The sequence below is a fragment of the Pongo pygmaeus genome, chromosome X (assembly GCF_028885625.2).
Source record: "Pongo pygmaeus isolate AG05252 chromosome X, NHGRI_mPonPyg2-v2.0_pri, whole genome shotgun sequence".
NCBI lineage: Eukaryota > Metazoa > Chordata > Mammalia > Primates > Hominidae > Pongo > Pongo pygmaeus.
The window spans coordinates 109,662,981-109,678,217 of NC_072396.2; the positions used below are offsets into that span (position 1 = coordinate 109,662,981).

The window sequence follows — 15,237 nt, forward strand, 5'->3', positions numbered from 1 at the left end:
TTTGAATCAGAAGAGATGGAAGAAAATGCTTTCTCGTTTTATTACATAAGACTATCTTGACTAGGCAAAGATAGGGGTGTGGTGGGAAAGAAAACCATGAACCTGTGACTAGGGAGTGCTGAGGGTGGAACAGCTATGACCTGAATCCCTTGACATCTGCTTTGTGGCTTTGCAGCAGGAAAATAGATCTAGATTATGAGGAAAATTAAAAGAGAAAATACTGTATAAACCTGTAAGAAGTGCACCTTTATCCTTGTGACTTGCTTTAATAAGTAATGAGAAGATTTTGGGCTGTGCTTGAATTCACAGAAAATTTATTCCTGAAGAAGTTGTATGGCTGTCAGAAGGGTTTAGAAGTTTGTAAGGTGCAAAAATGGGTTTCTGAGAGAAGAACAAAGCCAACAAGTCAGGAGAAGGAAGGAGAAGGGGATATGAATAAATAAAAGATCAGCTCAAACATTTCCTTTTGAATGTATAATTCAGTCTCTGGAAACAGCTGGTTGTGATGGTTTTCCCCAGCCAACCATGTTTTCACCAGGTGCATATTGTTTTCTTAGACAGCAAATAAACCTGCACAGCAGTAATTCAGCAAAAAGGAACTTTATTCTTTTTGCATTGGGCAGGTAATTTTCATTTAATCCATCATTATGAACCTGTTGCACTGTTTTAAAAAGTCACAGCAAGTTATTCAGGGTTGCCTTTGACAGCAGCCTCAAAACACAGGGAAGAATTTGCCCATGATTACAAGATGGCATGACATCTGGAGAAATCAGGTGTCATCCAGGTATTGGGTATCCAGGATGTCAAACACGTGGATGCAATGAAATACTTTTAGAAGGCAGTGAAAGCACCTGCTTAGAAATGGTTTGGTTGACCTTTTCAGTTTGCATATATATTTTTGTGCAGGTCACATCCCTAATAAATGAAAATCTCTTTGAAAACAGAATCCATTTGATACCCCACTATACCAATTAGAGTGTCATGCACATAGGAGACAACAAATAAATACAAGAGTGAGTGGTGATATTTAGGACAGACTTTGAAACAATCATTCCTACAGTCACTAAAACACTTTTTATCACCTACTGTGTGCCAGCCACATGCCTGGGTTTACACGAATAAAATTCATAGACGTTTTTTGCAAGGAGCTCACATCCAAGTAGATGATACAGACAAATAAAGTGCATAGTGAGTAACTGTGTGATAAGGATATGCACTGTCCTAAACGATTTTAGAGGAGGAGCAGCTAACTTGGATTGGAGGACTGAACAGGAGTGAAGGCAGAGATCAGATGTTGTGGGGCTAGCTAGGATAGTATTAGTAAGAAACTTAAAATCAGGCCCCAGATTTTGAGAACAGGGTGTTTTTCCACTAGATGCAAGGATATGTTGTGTAAGTTTATAGAAATCAAAAGACAAGTGTGGTTTGAAAGGCAATGTTGCCAGTAATTAAGTAGGCATTATTTGTTCCTTTATTGACTCCAAGGTACCACACTAAGTGGAATGGAGCAGATAATCAACATGAAGTGTCCACAGATCATTCTCTCAAGAAACTCACTGTCTAGTGTTAATAGAAAAGACAATCATAGAAATAACAATTAGATATACTACTGTAAACACAGTGATGAAGTTTTTCCCTAATTTCAAATTTATGTATGCAGCTCCTTACTGGATGTTTAAACTTGGTGGTCCTGCTAATATCTCTAGTTCAAGTATAGTCAAAACTCTCATGGCTAGCACTCAGAACCTCCCAAAATCTCATTGAACATTGCTACTGCTCTTTTCAGGCATTTATTCATTCTATAATGCAAATTTGAATGCTTACTGTTTTCTGCACTTGCTCTATCATTTCCCACCAATGTGTCTGTGTTCATCCTGTTTCCTCTATTAGGACACCTTTTCTACCATTTCGGCATATCCAAATCCTATTGCAGACTTCAAGGAACCACTAAAGAGCCAGGACATTTCTGATTCCCACTCTGTCATTCAAAAAAAAAAAAAACAAAAACAAAAACAAACAAACCTAGAAGTGACTGCTACTTCACTCGAGCTTTCATAGCATTTTTTTCTGTACTTCTCTCATATTAGAAAGACAGATTTGGGTCTCATTCATACAGAGATAACAACTGAAACCTTAAACTAAAATTAAATTGCTAAAAGGCAAGGTAGAGAGATATAACAGAAGAATGTCAAAGTCAGAGGTTAGGAAAACACACTTAGGGGATTGAGGAGAAAAGGAGGCAGGGAAGAGGACAGATAGGTAGAAAAGAACTGAAAACTAAAGAACAAGGAGAAAGGGATGCCTAATGGTGATGAATAAGGCAGAAACATCAAGAATGAGAAATGCACAAATAATGAATATCTGTTGAACGAATGAAATAATGAAGAAGGAATGAACAAGTGAAAGAAGTCATGAATGGAGAGGCCATTGGATTTATCGGATAGGAGGTCTTTGGTGGGGAAAGAGTGTTCACTTGGAGAAATTTTGAGGGTAGAAGAAAATATAGAGAATTAGAATCTGAAAATATAGGCTAGACTCCTGGGTCTTCTACTGTGTAGCTTTAAGCAAATGACCTCTATGAAACTCTTTTTCTGTTTCTTTTTTTTATTTTTATTTTTTATTTTATTATTATTATACTTTAAGTTTTAGGGTACATGTGCACAATATGCAGGTTAGTTACATATGTATACATGTGCCATGCTGGTGTGCTGCACCCATTAACTCGTCATTTACCATTAGGTATATCTCCTAATGCTATCCCTCCCCCCTCCCCCCACCCCACAACAGTCCCCAGAGTGTGATGTTCCCCTTCCTGTGTCCATGTGTTCTCATTGTTCAATTCCCACCTATGAGTGAGAACATGCCGTGTTTGGTTTTTTGTCCTTGCGATAGTTGACTGAGAATGATGACCTCCAATTTCATCCATGTCCCTACAAAGGAAATGAACTCATCATTTTTTATGGCTGCATAGTATTCCATGCTGTATATATGCCACATTTTCATAATCCAGTCTATCATAGTTGGACATTTGCGTTGGTTCCAAGTCTTTGCTATTGTGAATAGTGCTGCAATAAACATACGTGTGCATGTGTCTTTATAGCAGCATGATTTATAGTCCTTTGGGCATATACCCAGTAATGGGATGGCTGGGTCAAATGGTATTTCTAGTTCTAGATCCCTGAGGAGTCGCCACACTGACTTCCACAATGGTTGAACTAGTTTACAGTCCCACCAACAGTGTAAAAGTGTTCCTATTTCTCCACATCCTCTCCAGCACCTGTTGTTTCCTGACTTTTTAATGATTGCCATTCTAACTGGTGTGAGATCGTATCTCATTGTGGTTTTGATTTGCATTTCTCTGATGGCCAGTGATGGTGAGCATTTTTTCATGTTTTTTTTTGGCTGCATAAATGTCTTCTTTTGAGAAGTGTCTGTTCATGTTCTTCGCCCACTTTTTGATGGGGTTGTTTGTTTTTTCTTGTAAATTCGTTTGAGTTCATTGTAGATTCTGGATATTAGCCCTTTGTCAGATGAGTAGGTTGCAAAAATTTTCTCCCATTTTGTAGGTTGCCTGTTTACTCTGATGGTAGTTTCTTTTGCTGTGCAGAAACTCTTGAGTTTAATTAGATCCCATTTGTCAACTTTGGATTTTGTTGCCATTGCTTTTGGTGTTTTAGACATGAAGTCCTTGCCCATGCCTGTGTCCTGAATGGTAATGCCTAGGTTTTCTTCTAGGGTTTTTATGGTTTTAGGTCTAACATTTAAGTCTTTAATCCATCTTGAATTGATTTTTGTATAAGGTGTAAGGAAGGGATCCAGTTTCAGCTTTCTCCATATGGCTAGCCAGTTTTCCCAGCACCATTTATTAAATAGGGAATCCTTTCCCCATTGCTTGTTTTTCTCAGGTTTGTCAAAGATTAGATGGTTGTAGATGTGTGGTGTTGTTTCTGAGGGCTCTGTTCTGTTCCATTGATCTATATCTCTGTTTTGGTACCAGTACCATGCTGTTTTGGTTACTGTAGCCTTGTAGTATAGTTTGAAGTCAGGTAGCGTGATGCCTCTAGCTTTGTTCTTTTGGCTTAGGATTGACTTTGCGATGCGGGCTCTTTTTTGGTTCCATATAAACTTTAAAGTAGTTTTTTCCAGTTCTGTGAAGAAAGTCATTGGTACCTTGATGGGGATGGCATTGAATCTATAAATTAGCTTGGGCAGTATGGCCATTTTCACGATATTGATTCTTCCTACCCATGAGCATGGAATGTTCTTCCATTTCTTTGTATCCTCTTTTATTTCATTGAGCAGTGGTTTGTAGTTCTCCTTGAAGAGGTCCTTCACATCCCTTGTAAGTTGGATTCCTAGGTATTTTATTCTTTTTGAAGCAATTGTGAATGGGAGTTGACTGCTGATTTGGCTCTCTGTTTGTCTGTTATTGGTGTATAAGAATGCTTGCGATTTTTGTACATTGATTTTGTATCCTGAGACTTTGCTGAAGTTGCTTATCAGCTTAAGGAGATTTTGGGCTGAGACAATGGGGTTTTCTAGATATACAATCATGTCATCTGCAAACAGGGACAATTTGACTTCCTCTTTTCCTAATTGAATACCCTTTATTTCCTTCTCCTGCCTAATTGCCCTGGCCAGCACTTCCAACACTATGTTGAATAGGAGTGGTGAGAGAGGGCATCCCTGTCTTGTGCCAGTTTTCAAAGGGAGTGCTTCCAGTTTTTGCCCATTCAGTATGATATTGGCTGTGGGTTTGTCATCGATAGCTCTTATTATTTTGAGATACGTCCCATCAATACCTAATTTATTGAGAGTTTTTAGCATGAAGTGTTGTTGAATTTTGTCAAAGGCCTTTTCTGCATCTATTGAAATAATCATGTGGTTTTTGTCTTTGGTTCTGTTTATATGCTGGATTACATTTATTGATTTGCATATATTGAACCAGCTTTGCATCCCAGGGATGAAGCCCCTGGGAAACTCTTTTTCTGTTTCTAAAAATGAGAGAAACACCTACAATTACCTCCTTCACCTATATCCTGGGTATAAGAATACAAGCAAAAGACCCTAGCAAAAATAAAGTGCTATACAAATGTAAGGTAGTATAATTAGCAATATTTAAAAGAGCTCCAGAAATGAGAAGGCATTCAATCATCAGTCCAGAGAAATATTAGTAACAATGAGTTTGCAGAGATGCAGTTTACAGGTGTCATGACTTGCTGTGTGTCTGCTGGAATTGAGCTCAGTACCAGGTATCATTATGTATTGGATTTTGTTTTCAGCTAGTATCCCATTAGACAGCTTTGCAGCATATCTTGCTTTAGAAACTCAATTATTACGTTTATTTAAAGAAGAAAAGAGATTTATCTTCTGCCAGTCTCTTTAGGATTGGTGTAGCTTTTCTCACCACTACTTGTAGAAATCATAGTCATAGAACCAAAGTGTTTCAGTCCAGCATTTCTCAGCCTCAAGGTTACCATATACCAATGACACATTTCAAGTACTTGGTTACTAGTAAAAAATTGTAAGTAGATTCAAGTATAACCCTATAATAACATCATCCACTGGCTTATATTTTTATCTAAATTCTTGAATGGGAGAGAAAGGTTAGTATGTCAGGAATCGTTTATTATCTATAACTTGCCTTACCTATGCTACCACCCACGCATCTATACATCTTTCACCATGAGTGCCCTGGTAGAAAAAAGATAAAGAATCAACTGTATCTTCAGAGATCATCTAGTCTTATACTATCGTTTATAGGTGAGGAAAGTAAGGCCCAGAAAAAGGAAGGGATTTTCCCAAGAACCCACAAGTAGTTAGAAGCAGGGGCAGAGTTGAAACACAGATCTTCTCATCCTAGTCCAAAGTCCTTTCCACCATATAACCTTTTCTCAAAGTGTGTGAATGTGCAAGGTGCTATACACACATACACATATTCATGTATGCATATATACACGTGTATGTTGGGGAATAATCAAATAAATCTAGACCATAAAAGATCCTATACCATCCTCTTGAAGATTCTGTCAAGAAGTCTCCCCAGATATCTCCAACACAACTTGTAGATAAGACAAAGCAGAGTTTACTGCTTCAACACCTCAAAGCTTTGACAGTGCTTCACAGGGGGGATGGTAAGAATATAATTTATTAAGAATTGGAAATTTGATGTAAGGCAGGTATTTCAGTGCAGTGGCTGGACTGGGATTGGGTGGCAATCATGGTAAAATAGCTCAGGACTGATGGAAGCAGCAAAGTGAGGATTTTGAAGGGTGGATTCAAAGAATCTTAGGGCTCAAACAGTCTGTGAACACTCTCCATTGAAGAGTTGATGGATCTTTTGGGAATCTCCTGTAATGAGCAATGAAACCATTGGTTTGGGTAGGACAGTTTGGGAAGAGTAAAGAAATGCTAATGAAAGCAGTGAAATAGCAAAGTCATGTTAGTATAGACACTAAGGTATGGTTTTGGTTCTCAGTGTCCAGGCTAAGTGTGGAAGTTGACAATGTGGGGACTCAATTCACAATGTGTATTAAAGCCTTAGAGAAGTCCTACATTAGTTACATTTGTTTAACTCTATTTAACTCAGGCATTTTTAACACCTATCTGACTACAGAACCCTGTTTTTTACTTTAAACACACTCTGGAAAACTCTGCATTCTATTTTGTTCTCTTTATAGGAGGTAGTTCTTTGGAACCTATTCAGAAGTTGATCAGTTATGAATTATCTAAAAACATTAAATGGAAGCTACCAAACATTAAAATTGGAAGCAACCCAACGACAGTGGCTGTTCTGATGACTGCCCTAACCAGTCTGACAAGGCTCTTTTGATTGTATGCTATGTAAGTGTTACTTGACCTGATAAGAACTGCTCAAGTTGTGAAGCTTTTAGTTGAGAACCCATTAATCCCATTAGTGCTGCAAGAATTAAGTGTTGGGAATGGATCATTCCAATTACCTTCCTATCACTTTATACCCAGAGTAATCTTTCTTTGTATCTACATTGCTTATACCTAATTTGTCAATAAACTGGTGCCATCATTTGCATTTTGAGATACACATACTCAGGTGATTTTCAAATATTTCTTTTCTGCTATGTTTTAAAATACTTTTTGAAATTGTTTTTCAAAGCATTTTAATTACTACTTATCATAGATTAATCACCTGTCAAATTTAATTTATAAAAATGAGATCATTTTAAGTTCTGTCAGCTGCATAAGAAAACTATCCCAAGCCTTAATTCCTTTTTATCCAGTTTTAAACTACACAGTCAAGACTGTGAATTTTTCCTCTTCTTGACTTAAAATTGTGCCATATATTTTTTTCTTCTTCAAGCAACCGTTTATGGCCCACCCAATTTCAAAAATTCTTCATTTATATATAGATAGTGAGTTACCAAGTCATGCAGAACTTTAACTGAGAAAAGACTTAATGAGTCCAAAGGTAATTGCGTATGCATAAATGAATTAAAGGGAAACTCACAAGTCAGGGATATGGCTATGATATGTGGCTTGCTAAAACTGCAACTGCTTATACTCCTCCATTAGATTAGATTTAGTTGATTTCATGATGTTAAGCCAGATATTTTTTGTATTATAGCTATTTCTACACCTGATCTTAGCCAAAAGGCTTAGAAGCAATATTATAGCTATTTCTTTGTTTCTTTTTTTTTTTTTTTTTTTTTTTTTTGAGACAGAGTCTTGCTGTGGCACCCAGGCTGGAGTGCAGTGCCGCGATTTCAGCTCATTGCAAGCTCCGCCTCCTTGGTTCATGCCATTCTCCTGCCTCAGCCTCCCGAGTAGCTGGGACTACAGGCGCCTGCCACCAAGCCCGGCTAATTTTTTTTGTGTGTGTGTATTTTTAGTAGAGACGGGGTTTCACCGTGTTAACCAGGATGGTCACGATCTCCTGACCTCGTGATCTGCCCGCCTCAGCCTGCCAAAGTGCTGAGATTACAGGCATGAGCCACCGCGCCCGGCCTACTATAGCTGTTTCTAAGAACATGGGGATTCAAGTTTGGGGCATCTGAATTTTGCAAGCTGCATTAAATGGGTCATGTACTCACATGGGGATCTGGAGAGAAAAACAACAACAGTGACAATGAAATGAGATCAGGGTGAAACAAATAGATTGTGACTTTTATTAATGTCATTTTCAAGCAATATCTAAAACCTAAAGTATAATAATAATAATAATAAAAAGTTATATGACACCAAGACATTAAGAGAAAACAGCCAGTCATCTGATGTTTAGTTATATGTGATAAAGCTACACTTGTCTTGGTGATTGATATGGTCTGCCTCTGTTTTCCCACCCGAATTTCACCATGAATTTTAATAATCCCCATGTTTCATGGGAGGGACCTGGTGAGAGGTAATTGAATCATGGGAGCTTTCCCCTTTGTTTGGCACTTCTGTCTCCTGCCACCATGTGAATAAGGACATGTGTGCTTTCCCTTCCACCATGATTGTACATTTCCTGAGGCCTCCCCAGCCCTGTGGAACTGTGAGTCATTTAAACCTCTCTCCTTTATAAATTACCTAGTCTTGGGCAGTTCTTTATACCAGTATGAGAATGGACTAATACAGTGATGTAAATCATCCTTACTGCCAAGTAACATAAGAGACCCTGTCTGTATAACTACTACCCACTGGTCCACAGAATACATACATGGCTTGGGAAAATTTTATTAAATCTATTTTAATTTTTAATGTTTTCTGGCATTATGAACCAGCAATTCCATATATATTATTTTGGTTGATCATCTCAATAACTCTGTCACTTGGTTATTACATACAGCCTTCCCTAATATAAAAGCAGATATCAATAATTTGGTACACGTTGAACCATCAGTGAATTTTAATTGAATCCAACCCTGGACCTCAAGAGTTGGAGGCTTTATTCTGTGACTATGGTAAGCTTATAGGCAGCATTATCAAACTTTTACCCTTTGGAATTATTTAGTTTGAGGGAGGTGATTTGACATAAAGTATATCTGTATCAATATAATGATAAATTTCATGGCTATGTTAGTACTTTTATGTATCAGCACAGCTAAGTAAAAAATCACATTTTATTTAGTTATCAAAATGAATTTCCTATATGATATCTATCATCTGGATGTTGAGACCATGTATCAGTGAAATTTAGCCCCATCTGGGATTTGTCATTATTTAGAAACAAGTAAAATGACATGCTTGTGCATGTACATTATTGTAACATTTAAAGTTGAGACCAGCAATTACATTCCTGTAGTTTCAAACCTACCCCAGCTTCTTTGATACTTTCTCTGCCTACATAGGGACCTATAAAGATTTCAAGTTGTTATGTGACTTGGTGCCTAGTTCAGTGGTTCTAAATTTTGGCTACACATTATAATCAATGGGGAGCTTTAAAAGGTATTCTTGACGTGATCTTACATCCACAGGTTCTGATGTAATTGGTTTGGAATATAACCTGGACATCAGGATATTTTAAAAGTTTACGTATTTTATTTCTAGTGTGAAGGCAAAGTTAAGAACCATGATCTTGTTGATTTACCTGCTTGTCCAGTGCTGCCCATGGTATCTCAGTACTTCTTCAATAATCAGTTTCCTGTTTGGGAAGCATTCCCCAGAGGTTTTCAATGACTGGGTCCCTGAAACTTATTTCTCTCATATCAATCACCTTCCTACTTGGATTCCTACCCATTTGTTCTTAAAACTCAATCACTTGCTTGATCTGACCCTGCTTGGCTAGAAACAGCAGGACTTAGAATCTGATTCTTTGTTTTCCAATCTGCTATTTTCCAGAATACCGTATCTTTTCAGCATGTTCTAATCTCTGTCTTTGACCAAATCTAGGTTTCTAACTAGACTTTCAGTCCTGATCTTGTTTAGTCTTCCCCAACCTACCACTTAAAACTTCATGTACAACATCAGTATCTAGATGATTGCAGATTGCTTTTTTCTTATTCCACAAATATTTTGGCATCCTGCTTCTAAAAATGATTAGCATGGTAGTTAGCATTGCAAGTTCTGTTAGTGTGTCTGAATTGAAATCCTGGTTCCACCATTTACTAGTTTTGTGACCTTGGATCACATAAGTAACCTCTCTCAGCCTCAGTTTTCACATCTATAAAATGGAGGTAAAGATAATTTTTAGGGCTATGAGCATTAAGTGAAATAATTCCTGTAGCATGTTTTTCACAGAGCCTGGTACATACTAAGTGTTCAAAGCCACATTAGAAACACATCTGTGTTTAATAATAAATTTGGCAGGTAATAATTGGTATTTGTTTTAAAATCAACAATGATTTGACAATTGAAACAAATTGTTTCATCCATCCCATTTGCTATTCATACACCAGTCCTCCTCATATTTACATATCTTTTGAACAGTGAATTTGCCTTGAAAATACTAAATTTCTTCAGAGAAAAGTCAATAGGGGTCCACTACTGATGCATAATAAGGCCATTGCCTTTGATAGCATAGATAAACGCTAGGATACATATTTTATAATTGCTTTATTGCCAGGAGTTTTCAGTGAAGCCATAAAAGAAAAAAAAATGATCAGCCTAATTGCCTCGAGATGGATATGTAATGCATAAATCTCTTGTTAAATGGATCTAGTAATAGGCCACCTGTTTCCCCTGCCTCCTGCCCAGTTCAGTATATGAATGAAGAGTGCTTTCTGAAATGAGCAAACCCAGACTTTTAAGTGCAGTTATGTTGTAATTTAATGACAGCTCATCTCAGGTTTGAATCTTACCTAATCAGATAATTCTAGAGTTTAAGAACAGATTTGTGTCTTGCTTATCATTTTTATTGCACAGTCATTATTGAGATATCCTCTAGGTAGAAGTTCTCGGCTCAAAGGCCTCACTTAAAAGATGAGCAAGAAATAGAGGAAAGGAGATATAGGTAGGCAGGTGGTGGGGCATTTGGTTGATTTATTCAAGACCAAATTCATGATATATTACCATAACTGAATTTAATATTCAGTCAAGCTGCTCATCATTCATTTCCCACCATTTGACTTCATTATTCAATCTATCACAACATTTGAAGTCTGCAATACATGATATTATCCAAAATAAGTATAAATTAAGTCTAAATGAGCCTAGCCACTTTGTACATGTCAGAGATTTAGGCTCCAATAATTCAGAATTTGTGGCGACTCATATTACCCTGAAAAAAGCTGGGGGTGCAGTTATTCTCGGCAGATTAACAGGTTTAGCAGATATAGGAAGGTGTGTTTAAGCTACTTAAAACACATCATTTTCAAGCACCTAAGAACTTATTTACTGCAAATACTAGATATGATAATTACAAAACATCATGACTAGCCTAATGAAACCAGTCACTGTGTTTACAGTAAAGATTTTTTTTGAGGATGTTGTTCATTATTTGCTCTACAAAAACCTATGGAATATATATTTTCTTCTGGTCTCATTATTTTAAAATGTTGCACTTACCAGGAAAAGAGACAATATTAATTAGAGATTTAAATGTGGTTTTTCTAATCAGGACTACCTGTGGTTAAATTCCAATTCTGTCACTTCCTGGCTATGTGACCTTTGGCAATTCAGTTACTTACCTTCTATGAATGTCAGTTTTTTCACCTGTAAATTGAGGGTAAAGTAGTCCCTGTGGTGAGAATCCAGTGAATTTATACATGAAACGTGCTTAGAAATATGCCTGAAACACTTGATAAATGCTTAGCAAATATTAGCTATAATAGTATCATGAGTGTTTTCCTTGTAATTCGTTTATTTTTTTCGAAATAAACATTCTAGGGTATTTTCTTGTTACTGCTAGTTTGGGTTCACATTGTGGCCCACTTGATACAAGGGCAAAGACTTTATCACTTGCATGTTGTGATTCCTTCTTATGCTTCTATTATTTTTAATTTTATTTGATTTTGTTAATTGTCCGAATGTATCAGTCCTTTTTAGAGTAAGGGATATATTAGTCAACGAAACAAATGATACAATATAAGGCAAAACTAGCTTAGTTTCAGCTGCTATGAAGGATCAAAAGTAAAAATAGTTCATTTCAAAATATGTTGTTCTTCAGATTTTTTTCTGATTTAAATTAGTGTTTTCTCATTACTCTGAATTGGCAAAAAACATCTAACCTTTTAGTATAAGGCTTTGAAAATACAGAGAAAAGCAAAAAGAATAATATAATGAATGTCCAAATATCTAGTACCTAGATTGTACAACTGTGAACATTTTGCCGTGTTTACTCCCTCTTTATTTCTCCAGATTTACGTTAAGGTAATTACAAATAACATGATGTTTCACCCCTAAATACTTCAGCATTTATGTCTAAAAGATAACAACATTTTCTTTTGTAATCACAGTATTAATTAAGGATAATGACTCATTTCACTCTTTATATGAATGATTGGCACAGATATGGGTATATGTGCTCCGTGCATCTTTGTGAGTTGACTAGTCAGTTAATTACTTGACGCAGTTTTATTGTATTTGCTTAGTTCTTCCCTCTGGAGCACAAAAGATAGAAAACACTTCTCTCTTTCTCTTATTCCCTCTTCCCTGCCTGTTCCCAAGTTAGCAGGAGGGAAAAGAATAGAAGGAAATTAATTTCCTCTACTTTGTAAACTCATACAAGTTGCCCCTGTCCCATGGCACCCTGCATCTGCAGGCAAGTTAATAACTCTCTTTCTCCACTGGCAAAAATTGCTGACTTTACTCTTCTCACAAAGGGTAGATAATGTTTGTTAGACATTTTGAGATTCATACATGGAAGCTGCACTTTACACCCAAAGCTTTCTTAATCTCACAGTTGAAATGGATTGTATTAGTAGTAATTAAAATAACTACTGTATTAACTCTATCAGCAGCTGTGGTTCGAAAACAAGTAATATTAAATACTAGCCCCAATATTTTCTCAATTTTTCCACATAGAGTAACTTTATCTGTTTCCTTTGTGTTTTCTTATTTTTCATAGTTTTAGAAAATGTTTAATAATTCTGAATATGATATGTAACTTCCTTGAATTGTTATCAGGTATGATCAGTGTGTTGCCCATTTTTAAGGCTTGGCTATTGTTTTTAAGAAATACATGATTTAATCACCTCAATCTCCTCTGGGAGAACTCAGGTTAAAACTCTGCCATTGAGAAGACCAGACTTGTCAAATTGTTTTACCATACAGAAAATGCACCTAATTATTAAATAACAGCTTTCATCAACGTTTCTCCCAATTTGTTCTTCCTTGATTGTGTTCTCCCATGTATCAAAGATCAAATATTGAGTCAAATATTTAATATTGAACAAAGCATCACATTTAGAAATAGCATGAATTCCATCATGCCTAGACAAGCACTGTTCCTGTGTTGGTGGTTATTGACAGGACTGCTGTCCCTGTTTGCTATTATGGGCTTCATTAATGCTGCCAGGAAAAAGGGACTCTGGCATTTTGGCAGTTACTCTTTGCCAGGCTCTAAATTTTCTTCTAAGCTTTACAACTTGGCTACACAGAAATTTTAGGAGTGCGATTAGACAACTTGGCTGTTGATTTAGTCATAATTGAAAAATACACTAAGTTGTCTTTGTATTGTCTGGTTCTTTTTCTGGTTTAGGGCTTTCTGGGCAGGAGACATGTATTTCGTTTATATCAAAGTTTGATGCAAAATAATTATGTTTACATTTTATAGTATGGATTATCTTGAATGAATTTCTGGATTTGATTACCATAATAACAATAAGGTTGAGCAAAATGTATTAGGTTCATTTTACAGATGAGGAAGCTAAGAAAATTATTATTTTAATTTTCTAAGTTCACAAAGTCCAGGAAGAAAAGTCTCTTGAATTCTGGACAAGTGCAATATGCTGCCTCCTAGTCTGTTTAACGTGGTTATTCTATTAACGAGAATTTGACAAAGAGCACCTAACCACAATCCAAAAGACTAATTTCTAGAGTAAGTTGTAAGAATTGAATGAATGAATGACAGAAGACATAATTTAAAATAAGATTGATCAGTAGCCATTATTTGTAAGATGGTACAATTGAATGGACCTATATTTCTAGGTCTCTACTATTTATGTCTCTATGTGAATCGATGTCTCTACCAAGTAAATAATGGCCAGTTGTGGATCATAAGTCACAAATGTGGCTTGCTCCTCAAAGCCTACAGGAGAAAAAGGACATGCAGTATATGTGAGAGTGTGTTTTGTGTGTGTGTGTGTGTGTTTCCTTTCCGAAATAGTTTAGGGATTTTAATGTTGTTGTTGTTTTACCAAAAGTTACCCTTAGGGCAACTATGGTACAATTTGTGTGCCAAGGATATGAAATCAATAATTGAGTCTTGCACCATGCTATGATTATTGAAACAGAATTGACTTGTGTATTTCCAAATACTGTATATGAGATATCGACCTTTGAATCATTTTTTTTTACCACTGAATACATGGCAAATTGGTAGCAGTGTTTCTAGTTAAAAATCAGAACACCTCAAGAAGATAGATATCTTTAGGTGACAGTGTCAGGACTTTCTGGTCCTCTTCCTTACAATGTATCAAGTAGTATCTTTGTGACCCTGCCACCTTTCCTTCCTCTTTCCTTCTACAAGCCTCCCTTTACCCACCATCTTCTCTGATTACACTTGATTTAACAAGAACTCCTACCACTGATTCAAATGGAAAATATGCAGAACTGCTGCCCAGAAAGCAGGCATGTAGGAGAATCCTCTTGGACGCCACTGGTCTCATTCTTTGCTAATGATAGCCTGCAAGGGCTATCAATCATTTCAGGCTATCAATCATATCCATGTCATAGGATACAGGGATTACAAAAGCAAAGGGGTGAATGTATTCCATTGAAAATGTGCAAATCAATACTTGTGAGTTTTCAACAATGGATTTGATAGTGGCCATTGTAAAAGTATTCTAAGATTGATAATAACAATATAAGTGTTCTGAATTTGAATAGCACTTTTCCCCTTGTCAGTGTACTTTTTTATCTGTTATCTCATTTAATCCCTACAACAGCCCCATAAAGTAAACATGGCAAGGAGGTATTATCACCCCTTATTTGACCCATGAAAAACCTCAAATAAAATGACAAGTTAATGATAGAACTTGGACTAGAATTTAGAGCATTTGACTCCAAGCTATTTATCTAGCCATCCACCCATTTCTTTCTTCAAGTATATCAGCTTCAGTCCCAGAATATTAGATGCCTTTAGGTGAGACTGAATATTTTTAAAAGTTTTTATTTTATTTTTCA

The 15,237-nt window shown here is 36.4% G+C and overlaps 1 protein-coding gene across 1 annotated transcript in view; it reads left to right on the forward strand.

Annotated features, from left to right (window-relative positions):
* The window catches only part of IL1RAPL2 (interleukin 1 receptor accessory protein like 2), a 662,085-nt gene that overhangs the window by 412,429 nt on the left and 234,419 nt on the right, over positions 1-15,237 (forward strand). The gene's annotated exons all lie outside the window — the stretch shown is intronic.